The sequence below is a fragment of the Neoarius graeffei genome, chromosome 9 (genome assembly GCF_027579695.1).
Source record: "Neoarius graeffei isolate fNeoGra1 chromosome 9, fNeoGra1.pri, whole genome shotgun sequence".
Lineage (NCBI taxonomy): Eukaryota > Metazoa > Chordata > Actinopteri > Siluriformes > Ariidae > Neoarius > Neoarius graeffei.
In genome coordinates this window covers 29,632,388-29,649,954 of record NC_083577.1, presented here as the reverse complement: position 1 = coordinate 29,649,954, position 17,567 = coordinate 29,632,388, and the positions used below count along the sequence as shown (strand labels likewise).

Sequence of the window (17,567 nt, the reverse complement as noted above, 5' to 3'; positions counted from 1 at the left end):
GCTGGAGTGCCAGATACCAATGGGTGATCCGCGCGTTGGCATCCTTCATGCGGTGGAGCCACTGGAGGGGTGTGTGGTCCGAACAGAGGTTGAAAGGGCGTCCCAGCAGGCAGTAGCGGAGGGTGAGGACCACCCACTTGATGGCTAGGCACTCTTTCTCTATGGTGCTGTCGTGCCCCTCATGCACCAACAGCTTTCTGCTGATGTACAGCATGGGGCGATCCTCCCCCTCCACCTCCTGGGACAAAACGGCCCCCATCCCTCTGTACGACGCATCTGTCTGCAACATAAAGGGGAGAGAAAAGTCAGGGGAGTGTAACAGTGGCCCCACACACAGTGCAGCCTTCACCTCAGAGAAAGCCCGCTGGCATTGCTCCGTCCACTGGACCGGATCTGGTGCCCCCTTTTTAGTGAGATCAGTCAGCGGGCTGGTGACATCCGAATAATTAGGTATAAACCTACGATAGTAGCCAGCCAGCCCCAGGAACTGTCTCACCCCCTTTTTGGTCTTGGGCCTCGGGCAGGCCGCAATCGCTGCTGTCTTATTAATTTGGGGACGCACCTGCCCATTGCCCAAGTGGAAGCCCAGATACCGTACTTCCACCCACCCAATCGCACACTTCTTCAGGTTGGCGGTGAGACCCGCTCGCCTCAGTGACCCAAGGATGGCCCTCAGGTGTTGCAGATGCCGTGGCCAGTCATTACTATAGATTATGATGTCGTCTAAGTATGCAGCCGCATAGGTGGCGTGGGGGCGGAGGACCCTGTCCATAAGCTGCTGGAATGTAGCAGGCGCCCCAAACAGCCCAAAAGGAAGTATGACAAATTGGTGTAAGCCAAACGGTGTGGAAAAGGTTGTTTTTTCTCGGGATAGTGGAGTCAAGGGGATCTGCCAATATCCCTTTGTCAAATCCAGTGTCGAATAAAAGCGAGCCGTGCCTAGTCGATCCAGCAACTCGTCAATACGAGGCATTGGGTACGCATCAAATTTAGACACCGCGTTGACTTTTCTATAGTCCACACAGAACCGGACCGACCCGTCGGCCTTGGGAACCAAGGCCACCAGGCTGCTCCAGTCACTGTGGGACTTCTCGACGATGCCCATTTCGAGCATGGCCTCGAGTTCTTCCCGAACCACCTTTTTCTTGTGTTCGGGCAGTCTGTAAGGGCGGCTGCGCACTACCACCCCCGGGGGCATCTCAATGTGGTGTTGTATGAGGCGGGTGCGGCTGGGCAGGGGCGAGAACACGTCTGAAAATTCGGTCTGCAACTGGGCAACCTCCGTGAGTTGGGTCAGGGAGAGGTGGTCTCCACAGGGGACCGGAGAGGTAAGCGATGTCAATGTTCCCTTTTGAACTTCCGGCCTCAGCCCCACCTTCTCCGGGACCAACGACACCAATGCCACGGGGACCTCCTCGTTCCAGAGTTTGAGCAGATTGAGGTGGTAAATCTGTAGCGCCCCACCCCTGTCCATTCGCCTCACCTCATAGTCAACGTCCCGACTCGCCGTGTGACCTCAAAGGCTCCTTGCCACTTGGCGATCAATTTGGAGCTTGACGTGGGCAACAGTACGACTACTTTATCTCCCGGTGTGAACTCCCTAAGGCACGTACCCCTGTCGTACAGGCGGATTTGCCGTTCTTGGGCCTGCCGCAAATTCTCCTGGGTTAGGTGAGTGTGTGGAGTTTTGCACGCAGGTTGATAACGTATTGAATTTCATTTTTGCTTGGTGAAGGTCCCTCCTCCCAATTTTCCTGCAGTACATCTAGGATGCTGCGCGGTTTACGCTCATATAATAATTCAAATGGGGAGAACCCCGTGGAGGCTTGTGGGGTCTCTCGCACTGTGAATAACAGGGGTTGGAGCCATTTATCCCAATTGCATGCGTCCTCACGTACAAACTTTTTAATTATATTCTTGAGGGTGCGATTGAACCATTCAACTAAACCATCCGTTTGTGGGTGATAAACGCTGGTGCGGATCGGCTTAATTCCCAGTAACCCATACATTTCGCGCAGTGCACGTGACATAAACGAAGTGCCTTGATCAGTCAGAATCTCTTTGGGGATTCCGACTCGGGAGATGACGTGGAAGAGTGCTTCCGCAATACTACGTGCTGAGACATTGCGAAGAGGCACTTCTTCCGGGTATCGCGTTGCATAGTCCCCCAGAACTAAAATAAAGGGATACCCTTGTGTTGACCGATCTAATGGCCCAACGAGATCCATCCCAATTCTTTCGAACAGGATCTCGATTAATGGTAGAGAGCGCAAAGGCGCTTTTGGAATGGCCGCTGGATTTACTAACTGGCATTCGTGGCACGCTGTACACCACCTACAGACATCGCCGTGAATCCCTGGCCAATAGAACCGGGCCATTATTCGGACGAGTGTCTTATCCTGCCCCAAGTGTCCAGTCATTGGATTAAAGTGAGCCGCCTGGAATACCAATTCCCAGCGGCTCTTTGGGATCAAAAGTTGTGTTATCGGCTCCTTAGACTGAGTGTCCTGCGTCACTCGGTATAACCTATCCTTCATAATGGAAAAATAGGGGAAGGACGGGGTGGCGTTTGGCTGGAGCGTTTGACCATCGACTACTCTCACTTGGTCAAACGCATGCCGCAGAGTCTCGTCTTGCGACTGCTCTAACGGGAAATCCGCGAGGGATTCCCCAAGAGAGGGAGGAGGAGCCTGCTGCTCCTCACTCTGACACGGAGATGACGTAGACGGCTCTGTGACAGCTACTCCCGCCAATGCCACACCGGGACCTCCCCCTGCTGAACTACGGCAGGACCCACTCTTCACTAAATGAGTCATTAACTCCCGAAATCCCGGCCAATTAGTCCCCAAAATTATCATCAGGTGCAGTGATTCTGCCACTTGCATTCCCTGACTCTGCCCTCCGGTCACAAACCGATGCTTGACCACGCCCCGCTGCCACAGGTACTTGTTGCTATAAGCCAGTATCTCACTGGGATTCAACAGCCTGCAACTAGTTGGAGACACAATTGCGATAAAATATGCAAATTAGCGATAATTTTCACTTGGAATCACACTGAATTGATATTTGCATATTTTACCGCAATTGTTGTGTCTCCAACTAGTTGCAGGCTGTCGCAGCCCGGCTTTCCCTTGGCAGGCAGGGAAGTAGAGGAAGCCTCACGGAAACTGACTTGAGAAGGGTTTGCGACAGCTTTGCGACACCAGCAACGCATTTGCGGCTATTTTGAGAGAAATTTTGTTGCACGAATTTTTTGAACATGTTCAAAATTTCAGCGCCGAAGGAGCGACACTTTGCGACTCATGCGAGGAAATTGAGAAGCCCTGCGAATGTTTCAAGACACTTTTGAAACTCTCTCGCGATTTATAACTAAATTTGTATATGGCATAGTGATTTTAAGTTACTACTTTTGGTGAGGTAGTGACCTCGACCCCGAGGCTTTCCGTTTAGATCAAAACACATAATCGTATTGATTTTGGGTATGCGGAAAATGGAGTTACAATGGTGATCGTTGTATGGCTCAATGGAACGGCCATCACTGAATGTGTTTACATGCAGTCCCGTCGTGAGATCTCAGTCTTAAGGGGGGCTTATGAAATCCACCAGGGGGGCACCACTATTATTAGCTTATTTTTGCACACTATTCGGGTAGCCCTAATCCCGCACAGTAATTATCACATTAAACATAACCAACAGCAAACATGACCGGACCAGCAACAGCCTGCAACATCAGTCCCCTCTCTCTCTCACACACACACACACACACACACACACACACACACACACACACACACAAGTACACATAACGTATTAGATCACAAGCAGCATCTCAAACTAAACAAACAAAAAGGCCACGGCGGGTGCATTTCAAAGCAACCAAGAGGGGTAGCTACCAATTGCCATTACACACACACACACACACACACACACACCAACAACAACAACAACTGAGTGTGGACATGACATATTAGATAACAAGCAGCATCTCAAACTAAACAAAAAAACACCACGGCGGGTGCATTTCAAAGCAACCAACAGAGAGGTAGCTACCAATTGCCATTACACACACACACACACACACACACACACAATTTGGACCTACTTTGAGTAGAGTGCCAGCGCTGTCCTCTCTTTCGTCCACCCTGTATCAGTACAGTTGCAGGCGGCGTGTTCACATACCAGCTAGAGAAAAATGAACGTCTTTTCGAACCAAAAGATCTCACTGGGTATTTTTTCAACAAAACCTGATTGGGTTTATCTGTGCCAAGGTCATTCACAGATCCAACAGTTGGGGCAGTCACAGTCGTTGACCTGCTCGTGCTAGCCTCCTCTTCATGGTCGCTGCAGGTCCGGTCAGGCTCCACGGAGCTAGAAATGGGTCCATGGTCTTCTTTGCCAACGACATCATGTGTTGGTTTATCCGAAGTTGCCGGTGTTGGGGTTTTGAACCAATTACGTATATCCATATTTAAGAAAGCGCGGAAACTAGCTGCTGTCTGCTAGTTACCCAAAAATGCGGGTAACTGATTGCTGCTTGGCAACACTGACTGACGTAATTACGTAGCCAAACTTTCTAACAAACTCACACGGTTTTAATATGTTTAATGTCTTAGTGATTATGCAACACTGGAAGTTTTAACCCAAAGCGAGTACAATAAAATGAAATTAGGCTTTTATTTATCTATTTGAGATCTGTGATTGTGATCTGGCTTGGGTGGGCAGGCCGGGCGGGCCCACGCATATTGGTGGGCGGGCACTGCCCCCAATGGCCCGCCCACAGCGATGGGTATGTTTACATGCACATAGAGAAAATCGAATTTCTGCCGTTGCTCGACTGAAATCGAAGTTCTAAATGCCATGAAAACACTAGGCTGAAATTGAACCGAACTTGATTTCTCGTAACCAAGCTACACGACCTAGATTATGCGATTTTTGCCGAGCTACTTAGTGCATGTAAACCCTATCGAGCAACGTAGTCCAGCTACTTACTTCAGCACTGCCCCTTCCGGAAGTGACGAGTGACGAGACCACAAGCGGGAAACACAACAGCCTCGGTCGAAAAAAAAAAAAAAAAAACAGCCTCGGTCGGCATGACACTTCAGATCAACTTCAACTTAGTGCCCATTTTATTAGGAACACTTCTGTTCGTACATACAAACTACAAACACTCTTCTTGTGAACACGGAACTGATAACTTTGTTTATACTCTTGAACAATGTTGCCTGATACTGCTGACGTTTTCCAGCCCAAAATATGTTCAAAACCCGCCAAAATGCACTTAAAACTGCCCAATTAGGCGGGAAACCGCCCAATCTGGCAACACTGCTCTTGAATAGCTCTTCTTCATGACGACAACCAGAAGTGTACCAACACGATGGGGCGTGTAGCGCCACCTGTGGCTCGGGTGCACAATGTACTGTACCTCACACTTAGCTCGATTTCCTTGTGTGCATGTAGGATTGGATTTCTCTGGCACCCCTGCTGGGACCCTTTGCTCGATTACCGACAGCAGCTCGATTTGAATGTGCATGTAAACGTACTGACTGAACAGAGGTGGTGGTCTAAGACATCATTTATCAGCCACCTACAATGCAGTCCTTAGCACACTTCCCAGACAACTGAATGCACACCAAAACCCAGCTGTTTTCAGTGACTCACAGGAGGACAGAGAGAACCAACAATTCATTGATCACCCCAACAACTCTAGGCCGTTCACACCCAGCCCCCAGTGACCCACACCAACAGGATGACTCAACGACACCTTAGGATTGCTTTTCATCCATGAGAGGATAAATACCTGATACTCCCTATTAGTCAGACAGAACTGAAGAAGCCTTTCGGATGAGAGGTGAAAGGTCTTCAAGAATCTTCAAGCAAGTCCAATTGCTCTCTTTTACCACCCACAGTTTACTATGACCTGGATGACTGACGTGGTGTTTACATTAGACCGTATCCGTCTCGTTTTCGTCGCGGATGCACTGTCCGTTCACATTAAAACGCCGGGAAATGACTCCACAGGCGGAACAACTTGAATCCGCCAGGGCCCACGTATTCAACCCAGTTCGTATCTGATCCGGTGCTGTGTAAACATTGAGATACGAGGAAACGCAGTGCTGAGCTCTAGCTGACGTCGTCATTGGACAACGTCACTGTGACATCCACCTTCCTGATTCGCTGGCGTTGTTCATGCCACATTGGTCATGTGACGCGACTGCTGAAAAATGGCACGGACTTCACTTCCTGCTATTGTTTCCGCCTTGTATCACCTTTTTGTTTTTCATTAAAGAGTATAAAAGTATGAATATAATGCTTTGCCATTCTTAATGTTGTTCATGGTAAGATGCAAATACTGCCCATTGTGTAGTTATGATTGTCTTTAGGCTTGCCATCCTTCCACTTGCAAGTGGTGAGTGACTTGCGCATGCCCGATATGCACTGGGATCACACACACAGCGGCTCAGTCCCGAATCACTGCTCGTGCGCTTCACTCGCGCGCTCTGTGAGCTGCGCAGGGCCGGAGTGCGCACCCTCCAGAGGGCACTCGCTTAACTTAATAATGAGACAGAAACTGAAGTGAAGTACAGACCTTTAAAAAGAGCAGTGCAAAAATCACAAATAAAGATATCATAATGTTTGAATGTGTGTGGGTGATAATATTTCTTCTAAAGTTAGGTATAACCTCGTCAACCTGTCTATGCCAATCTCCCTTAAACAATACAAGCCCCAGGAAAACGTGACTTAGCCCTTGGTCTTTTCATGAGCTAGAAATGCCTCTGTTCAGACCTCTCTCACGTCTGAGTTACATCAAACACAGTAAAAGTATTTCGGCCTCAGTTCAGTGAAATGCGACAAATGGGTTCTACTGATTCAGGAGATCAGCAAGATACGTTGGTGCAAAACCATTCAGAACTTAAAAGGGATCCTCCAGCGGATTTAATCTTAAACTTATGTTCAGTAAAAGTATTTGTGGATTTCAACAGTCAAACATTCAGTGTCCCAATTTTTTTAGAATTGGGGTTGTATTTAATGGAAGGTTTTTGGAAGGAGTCTCCAGTGTCAGTGCTTTATTACAGTCAGGTGTGTAGTTTTCCTGACATTTGCGATTTTCAGACATTCGATTTCCAGCACAAAATTAAATGTAACTGAAATTTTTTTGTGTATGTCAAGAAAGAAAGCAGCATATTACATAAAGAGACACTTTTCAGATTAAAAAAAAAAGAAGGCTGCTGGGTTTTGCTGCAAAAATAAGAAGCAATGTGATAGTCAAAGTCTCCACAAAAACTGAGTCTGGTTCTATAAGATAGTGAACAGTGTTGTGGTGCTTGAGATTGATCTTGATGATCCGGTTTTTATGACCGTTTCAGGTTCCTGAGAAAACTCAGGTGCTCATGATCTACTGGAGAAGTTATTCTCAGATTTGTCAAGGCATTATTTGAAGAATATTCCCGAAGCCTCATCAATCACAAACAATAAATGAGTCAAACAGTGTCGGTGAGGTTGTGTCTGTCTGAAGTAGAGCAGTTCATGTTAAAACCCCTGGAACAGCTGGGCCTTTGTTCTTTATCGAACTCGGACATTTACAACTTAATCTCCTGAACAGAATGAGGTTTTCACTCTGTGGCTCCGTTAAAGTTCCCTCGTTCATGCAGATAAACCACAATCCGTTATTACTGTTCTTCTCAGTTAATACTTAAGGTTTGAACACTTGAGTAAACAAATTGACAGTTTATGCTGAAGTTTCTTTTTGAATTTTATTTAAAATGACAAACAAATCTCTGAGCACTTGATAAGATTTGCAACATTGGGTGGAGTGTTTAATAATTCTTCCTCTTATTCATCTTTCTTTTCTTGTTCTTGTCATTGAACAGCATCTTGATGGTTTCCTGGAAGAGAAGTGCAGAAGTCAGAAACGACTTCTGAATGTTTTTGATCTCTGTGTAAACTGTGATGTGACGATACGTTTAAATACGAATCGAATACAAAATATTGTTGTGCATCTTATAAGTGAATATCAGTTTTTATTAAAGATCCTCACCGGCTTGAGACCAGCTTCCCTCGCCTTCAGGACAGCGTCCATTTTGTTCACCTACACACATGCACGAGGAATGAGGGATTGGTGGGTGGGGTTAATTTTTTTTAAGAGTCAGATATGAAACTCTTGGTATAGTGCTTGAGTGTGTATATTGAGGTATTTCACCTGACGTCACAGGGTCACGTGACGCCCCGGTGTCCGCCATTTTGAAGGTCAAGCTAGCTAATGTCAACAACATAGTAGCTAGTATGTTACTGTAGCAATGTTTACGTTCAGTCATTTGGATGACTGTTAAAACCTTTCAGTCTCAGGTTTTTCCTTTACTGTATTTACGATCCGGCAGCTATTTACACCGGATCCAGTGTAAATAGCTGCCGGAGCGCGCTCCGGCTTGCTCCCCCTCAAATTAAGCAGCGCGCTCCGGCTTGCTCCCGGAGTGCTCCGGCCGAGGTTCCGGAGCGCGCTCCGGCAGTTATTTACACTGGATCCGGTGTAAATAGCTGCCGGATCATAATTACAGTAAACTAGTAAATACAGTAAAGGAAAAACTTGAGACTGAAAGGTTTTAACAGTCATCCAAATGACTGAACGTAAACATTGCTACAGTAACATACTAGCTACGATGTTGTTGACATTAGTTAGTGCTAACAGCTAGCTGCTAGTACACTGCTACAACACAGACACCGACCCTAATAATACAGTTCTTGGTCATTGCCTGGTAACAGCAAATTTATAACGGGCCACGTCTCAACAGACTAAGAAGTTATTTCAATTACATTTAATAACATTTTGTTTATCCTGAGGACCGAAAGTAAATGTGAACAAACCTTAGCTGTAATAAGATGGCGACCACCGGCTCCAGGGACGACCCGCTGATGTAGGCATGTTACCCAGCCTGACACAAAATATTTGTAGGCATCCAAACTCTTATACGCTTTCAGATCAATACCTGTGTATGGCGATGGGTTTTTAACGACATAGGTATACAGATCATGTGGGCCGAAGTCAGGTAAAGACGAGGGCTTCGTGTACTTCCGTACGTCAGTGAACAATCCTGGTGGAAGCAGGTAAACGTCGTTCTCCAAGCCTGCTAACCTCAATTTTTGCAAATACCTCTCCCTCTGCTCGCCCTGTAAATGCCCTACGTCGCTGGATAGTGAAGGTGTTTTCTGCATCTCGCTCCTTTTTCTTTTATGTTTTTCATTTGTCGCCTTCCTCGCATTCAAACTGATTCGAGCTGTGACGTCCAAAATGGCAGCCTAACGATGCATCACATGACTTGGTCACGTGGGTGAAAAACCTCAATTGGTCCAGTTGGTGTATTGTGTGTGCACACTCACTCTGGCACGCAGGAGCTCAGGATCTCCAATCATATTCATGATTTCATAGTTGTTCCCGCTCTCCACAAGCATCCAGGTGATTTTATTAGCCAGGTTTGGGTGGATTTTCTGAACAAGGGGTAACATGGAATCATCTGCACAGAGAGAGAATACAATTAGAGTGAATGGTCCCAGCCATCCGGTGAGAGAACATGGGTGGGGCTCAGGCTCCAGACTCTTTCTACGCTCTATTACTGAGTAACAAAAGCAAGACAAGTTGAAAGCAGGTGCTTGTCGAAGTTTTCAGTCTCGACAAGGAAACACCGCAAACCGTAGCGGGGAAGAAAAACACAGTGGATTAAAAGCTGAGCTGCAGAGCAGGAGTGTGTATGAGCCAGATGGATGTGTGTGTTTGGGTGTGTACGAGTGTGAAACTCACATGCCATCTTGACTTGTTCATGTACCGGAGACGACTCGAGCATGTAGATCGTCAGCCGTTTTCCAGCTGGTGGGTATGTGGACACATCCTGGACACACAGGAAATTATTATTATTATTATTATTATTATTCTTTACTCATGTTTTGTTCTTACCGTTGTGTCCTTGTTCGGCTGAACTTCTCCCACAGGTGCCACAGCTGTAGAAGGCGCTGCATCAGTCGTGGCTGGAAGATCTTTCACTGGAACCAGAACCACAACTGGAGTACCGTTTACAGCTCGAGCTGTCTCAACAGCTGGCACGCTTTCCACAGACGACTCTCTTTGAACAGCTTGGGCACTTTCTTTAGGTGGGACTCTGGCTACAGCTGGAGATTTTTTGGTGCCACCGGTCTACACACACAAACACACTTTATTTCATCAGAATCACAGGTGGCAGTTAGCGATGCTATCCAGCTAGCAGGAGCCTCTTGTGGTAATTTGGGAGAACATTTTAATGTGTACCTCAGGAATGGTGTTCAGGATGGAGCAGGGAGGCAGCACAGGTTGGTGGATGTTCAGTGCAGCGTTTGGCTCCACGCTCGCCACTCTCTGCTGAGGGGCAAGGTAAGTCTGGTGTTCCTGCTTCCTCTGAGCCACGCCCAAGTACACTGGATTCCCATCGTTCATCACCTCCTTGTCCTTCAGACCCTGGAGCCGAGAAGGCAGAGTCAGCATCCCGTGTGTGTGTGTGTGTTTTTACCTCCTCAGACTTCTGCCCGAGTTGAGCTTGTCTCTCTTCTTTAGTTCGTGCTCGGCTCACGTGCACCCGTCTACCGTTCAGCACCCTTCCGTTCATCACAGCCACAGCCTGCACACATGCACACCATTACCCAGAGGTTCTCCTGCTGTAAAGAAACTTTCTACAAGGACATACAGGAATACACTTGGCTGCAGTGTACATTCACCCTCTGTGCATCCTCGTGCCTCGCAAACCTCACAAAGCCGAAGCCTCTGGACTTCCCGCTCTCATCTTTCACTACGTGAACACTCAGCACAGATCCTGAACACACCGACAATTTTACGTCTCAGTCTGAACTCTAGAATACGTTCCTAGTCTTTATTTCCTGATCAAATGCAGAACTCGTTATGTTTATGTGAATGTGTCAACGTCGTCACACTCTCTGTTAGCGATCCTCACCGAACTTGCTGAAGACGGTGTTCAGCTGCTTATTGTTCACGTCTTCACCCAGGTTTTTGATGTAAATTTTGGTGAACAGTTGAGACCAGGGGTCCGCCTCAGCCTCATGCTGCTCGCTGACCTTAATGTGTTCGATGAAACTGTAACACAACAGAGACATGGCTCTTGATCTAAACCCTGCTGTTTGATGTCATGTCTACGCCAACAAAATTACAACTTCCTGTTGACTGAAATACCTTCAGAAGACCAAACACAACCTCTGTATCAACAACTTAAGGATTTTACTAAACATCAAGCACAAAAAAAAAAATGGAAAAAGAGCCCTGACATTTGAACCCAGGCTGGTAAAAATCTACTCATTTATACGCAGCTTACACTTGACGGTCGTTCAGCAGTTTTCCATCCAGCTTCTCTATCGCCAAATCTGCTGCGTCAGCAGACTGGTAGTGGATGTAGGCGTACCCTTTTGAGCCCTTCTCATCACCTACAACCTTCAGGAGAGACACATCATGTCAACACACAGAATTTACATCAAACTGAGCTAATACAGGACTTTAAAACGTGTTAAAATCATTCTAATCCTGCTACACAGATTCTATTCAGATCTGAACAGTTCAAAGCCCGAACCTTGCACGACAGGACATCCCGAAAATGGACAAAAGGTCAAACAGGGACATGCTGTCAATGGACTTATCCAAGTTCCTGATGATGAGGTTTCTGATGCCGGTGTTCTTTGCGGGTGGCTCCCTCCGAGACCACGCCATCTGTATGGGCCGCCCCATCAGGAGCTCAGAGTCAAAGCTTTCCAGCGCTCGCTCGGCTGAGGGAACGAAAATAAGTTACAGCTCAATCATTTCAACCAAAGAAAGAAAGAAATATCATAGGTGTCTATTATACTATGTATATACAGTCCGATTCAAAAGTATTGGCACCCTTGGAAAAGATAGGTCAGGAAGGCTATGAAAATTTTTACTATTTATTCGACGCCAAAAAAAAGATTTTTATATCATTTTGTGTCTTGTAAAGGCACATATTTGACCTTATCCATGAAACAAAGCAGCAAAATAAAACAAATGAGACATGTATCCTTAAGCAGGCTATAAACTGGTATTAAAATGCAGAAACAGTGTAGTGAACAGCGTTCTCCTTTCTTCTTTATGGTTTGTACTCTATTACCATCGGCTCGATACAGAAAATTGACGTAAGCGTAGCCGCGTGAGGAGCCAGTCTTCCTGTCCCTGCAGAGATGGATGGAGTGAACGGGTCCTGCAGCACTCAACATCTCCTCCAGCATCACCTCAGACACATCAGGGTGCAGATCACCTACATGCAGTGCAGTTGTCGTGGAGTTTGGGATCATTTTACCTAAAGAGTAAAAAATCAAACTCTCAGTGGTGGAGAAAAGCAACAACACCAACTGAACTACTAACTGAACAATTAGTCGGCCGATCAACACACTAACCTACTGTTTTAAAAAGACAAACCTTAGCCCATGTTTACATTAAACCGTATCAGCGGATCATCAGATTAACGTTTTTAAAACGATTATGGTGCGTTCATGTGCTATGGGAATTATGGTAAATACCAAACGCCGACATGGAAAGCACACATGAACGCCCCCTCTTGTGGTATTTTCCACTGGGCAACTCGTAGAAATTTTTGATACATGAGTTGCCGAGATGAGATGAACTTTAACCTTTTCAACATGGCGGCGAGCGGTACAAGACTAGCTTATGAACCAAGAAAGAAGTGGTTTTCACCTACGGAAAGCTGACTCTCACCTTTTAAACGAGTCATGTTATGTATATTATATTATTATAATATGTATATTATAGCCTAATACAAAATATTCTGTGGCTGTCCAAAGAACGCCAACAATGATCTAGATACTAGCTACACTCATTGTGGCTACAGCCAAATGTCCAAAAACTGCGTGGCATTCAATGTGTTAAGAAAATCTCTACTTGTCATGATCAGGAAATATTCAGCATTATTTACCTTTTGATAACTCATATTCCTGCTGCAGCTGATGAACAAGGTAATCTATAATTGTTTTAGCCAAATAACAGGCCTGATTCTGAATCTGGTCCACCATCTTTAATTTGTCAACAACAACAAAAGCATGTGAACACAACACACTGGTAAATACCATTTCCCAACTGGAAAATATCATCTTCCCATAGCACATGAACGCAGCATTAGTGTGCACACAGCAACGCCAATACACGATTTGCGTGCACACAACAATACCAATACACGGATACGCTCGGCTCCGCAGGCATCCTGCGGTCCAAATCACTCCGCCCTGAACAGCGAGTGCCCTCTGGAGGGTGCGCACTCCGGCCCTGCGCAGCTCACAGAGCGCGTGAGTGAAGCACACTAGCAGTGTTTTCGGGACTGAGCCGCTGTGTGTGAGATCCCAGTGCATATCACTTACCACTTGCAAGTGGAAGGATGGCAAGCCTAAAGACAATCATAACTACACAATGGGCAGTATCTGCATCAGTATTTGCAGTATTTTCATACTTTTATACTCTTTAATGAAAGGTGATACAAGGCGGAAGTCCACGCCGTTTTTCAGCAGTCGCGTCACATGACCAACGCCAGCGAATCAGGAAGGTGGATGTCACAGTGACGTTGTCCAATGAGACGCCAGCTAGAGCTCAGCACAGCGTATCCGCGTATTCTGAATGTTTACACAGCACCGGAGCTGACACGATCTGGATTGAATACGTGGATGCTAGCGGATTCCCGTTTCCCGGCGTTTCCAGGCGGTTTAATGTAAACGGACAGTGCATCCGCGAAGAAAACGAGACAGATACGGTCTAATGTAAACGTAGACTTAAGTCGAAGTACACTGAAACTACTTTTCTCTACAGAAACTAGAGGAATCATAAACCGTAAGGACCTAAAGGTTCTTAAACTTATCAGTATGATCATGAAGGTAAAGAAAAAGGAATGAGAATAGACAGTCATGCCGTTAGTTTAAAACTTACAAAAACCCAAATCACTAAGTTAGTACAAGGTGACTTACTATGAAGTACAAGACTAAATGGCTGATTAGTCGCCGCTGATCGCTGATAAAATGTTAAATGCTGTTAAATCACTGACAAATGGCTGTTAAATGTTGGTAAATCGCTGTAAAAGGCTGTGTTGTAAACGGATGTGCCGCTTTTAAAGGCTGTGCTGCAGATTCTGGAGCAGAATTTGATGAAATCACAGAAGTCTGTTCTAAATTCCATCATATGACCCAGGCACAGCAGGTCACATGAACTGAATAAATTAAGCACAAACTCACAAAAATAAATGTCTTTCAAAATGATTTAAAATATTAAAATAGAAAAAAAAACTACATTTAATCTGTCCACAAAACAGACCAAGGTGCCATTAGTCCCTTAAAAAAACCTCCAATACCCTTTAGTGACTTTACCTTCAGTGAATAGAAAGTGTTTCAACAGTTTGTGACCTGCATGTTAACTGGCTGCACACAGGGCCGTAACCAGGATTTTTCAAATCCCGAGGTCAAACATTGCGATACATCTTATTTGCCAAAAAAAAAAAAGTCCTAATATGGTGACTTTTCATACATTTTGGAAACGAGTCAAAATCACAAGCCCAACAAGATGAACATGTAGGTGAACATGTTTATTTTAACAATTTCAAAACTGCACGATCACAAAAGTATTTTGTGTGCGCGCGCGCACGAGTGAGTGAGTGTGGGTGAGTGAGTGAGAGTTTGAGTGAGTGATGGAGTGTGAGTGAGAGAGAGAGTGTGAGTGAGAATGAGTGTGAGTGAGAATGAGTGTGAGTGTGAGTGTGAGTGAGAGTGAGAGTGAGTGAGTGTGAGTGAGTGAGTGAGTGAGTGAGAATGAGTGTGAGTCAGAGTGTATGAGTGTGAGTGAGTGAGTTAGTGTGAGTGAGAGTGTGAATGAGTGAGAATGAGAGTGTGAGTCAGAGTGTATGAGTGTGAGTGAGTGAGTATGAGAGTGTGAGTGAGTGAGTATGAGAGTGAGTGAGTGAGTGAGTATGAGAGTGAGTGAGTGAGTTAGTGTGAGTGAGAATGAGAGTGTGAGTTAGAGAGAGAGAGAGAGAGTGAGTGAGAATGAGAGTGTGAGTGAGTTAGTGTGTGTGTGTGTGTGTGTGTGTGTGAGTGAGTGAGTGAGTGAGTGAGTGAGTGAGTGAGTGAGTGAGAGTGTGAGTGAGAATGTTAGTGTGAATGAGTTAGTGTGAGTGAGAATGAGAGAGAGAGAGAGAGAGAGAGAGAGAGAGAGAGAGAGTGAGAATGAGAGTGTGAGTTAGTGTGAGTGAGAATGAGAGAGAGAGAGAGAGAGAGAGAGAATGAGAGTGTGAGTTAGTGTGAGTGAGAATGAGAGAGAGAGAGAGAGAGAGAGAGAGAGAGAGAGAGAGAGAATGAGTGAGTGAGAGTGACAACGCAATCTAGCCGAGCCTGAATGGACTTCAATTGCTTTTTAAAAAATATATGCCCTTTTCAATAGCAAAATACTAGACGGTTATTGGACAAAACCGACTAAAACGCTCCATTCGGAGACTGAGCCTCACTGGAGATGGGAGTCAATAAGAGGGGCGGGACAAGACTTCCCGAGAGGAGGCTCATCTCAGCTGGTGATTGGAGGAGGAGCTGTGAACACGGCTGGGCTGCTCATGATTGACAGAAAGCAGTCAGAGGTGGTACATCATGTTGTAAATAAAATGTGAACATAAGTTTGCTACCCGTTTTCATTTCCGTTCGAAAATACAACCAATGATCAAAACAATAGTGTCTTGTGTTCACGTTAGCCTATAGTCTGGTAAGTTAGCAAAATAGCTCAAGTCTCGTCAGCACCCAATAACTTCATAAACAACAGGTCACGACTGTCCAGCCTTTTCTGATCTGAAACGCACCAAATCAAATCGAGACGAGAGAGAATAAAAGAGTTTGTGCCGCCTGGAAAACGAAAATCCTATCTAGCTAAGTGGCTTCGACTGTTGTTGCTTGAAATGCTAATTAAAATTGCACTGTTAATGATCATAAGCATTCCGGCACATAACTGTCAGTGACTGGCAAAATTAACTCCCCTTCTTCCCTCTTTCTTTTTCTCTCACTTGTTGACTTTCCAAAGCTGAGTTTGGTTTGTTTTAGTGTAGTAGAATTCTTCATCTTATGTCAATTTTCAGATTCCACGACTAATTGACAAACTGCCTGGCTGCGGAGGCGGACCTTGATGAGAACACTTCTCAGCTCTTGTATATCCCGCGGTGCTTAGCTGACTATCGCGAGGCTGCCGAATATGAAATGTTTCCAATGTCGGATATTTCAGCTTCGTTTAAAAATGATTATGTGGACTTTATTTTTAGACAAACAAATGAGAACAGGGGGATGCAAGCTGAATTTAGAATTTTCCACCGATCAAAGTCAGAACGATTTTCATCATATATTAATTTCACATTTCTGAGTGAAAAAAAAAAATACCGTGGGAAAAAAATGCCGAGGACATGACCTCGGTGTCCTCAATGGTAGTTACGGCCCTGTAGACAGTTATGCGATTAGTGTGTGTCGTGTTAGTAGATTATTAAAACTTAAAAAAAAATACAAATCACTCAGTTAGTACAAGGTGACTTACTACGAAGGAGAAGATTAAATCGCTGATGAATTGCTGATGAATTGCTGATCGCTGGAAACTCGCTCTTACTTGCTGTGAAGGTTTGTGTCGCTCTGAAGCTCTGTGTGGATGTGTGGCTCTTATATAGCTGCAGATTTTGAAGCATAACTAATTAAACTGTTTTCATTTAAACTAATTAAACTGTCTTCTTTTAAACTAATTGAACTAATGAAATTGTCTGAATCATGTGACCTGGGTTTTCCCCTAAACTTTAGGGGAAAACCCAGGTCATGTGACCAGGTGACATCAGCTCCCTGAGAGAGAGAGAGAGAGAGAGCATCCTGATCGCTCTGTGTTGCTCAGTAGCCCATTCACTCAGTACGTTTACATGCACATCCAAATCGAGCTACTGTCGGTAATCGAGCAAAGGGTCCCAGCAGGGGTGCCAGAGAAATCCAATCCTACATGCCCAAGTGAAATCGGGCTGTTGTGCAAGGTGCATTGTGCACCCGAGCCACACGTGGCGCTACACGCCCCATCGTGTTGGTACACTTCCGGTTGTCGTCATGAAGAAGAGCTATAGTGTTGCCAGATACTGCTGACGTATTCCAGCCCAAAACATGTTCAAATCCGCCAAAATGCACTTAAAACTCCCCAATCTGGCAACACTGCCGTGTTAGGCTTGCTCTAACAGACTGTATGGCTACAAACTGTCCGGCGCAGACCACTGTTTTGTAAGACAACTTATTTTGCACAATAATATTTTTCTAAAGTCCATTTTTTGCTTACAAAAAATATATTTTTTTGCTTACAATTTAACTTATATCTTAATAAACACACAAAAAGTTCAATTGTTTTGTTTTTATTGACATTCTTCAGATGTTGGACATACATACATACATATATATATATATATATATATATATATATATATATATATATATATATATACACACACACACACAAATACAATGACTTGTTTATGTACACAATTCACAGC

At 45.2% G+C, this 17,567-nt stretch overlaps 1 pseudogene; it reads right to left on the bottom strand.

Annotated features, from left to right (window-relative positions):
- Positions 1-7,751: 7,751 nt before the first annotated feature.
- Positions 7,752-12,327, bottom strand: LOC132892132 (polyadenylate-binding protein 1A-like; annotated as a pseudogene).
- Between the last annotated feature and the right edge of the window lie 5,240 nt (positions 12,328-17,567).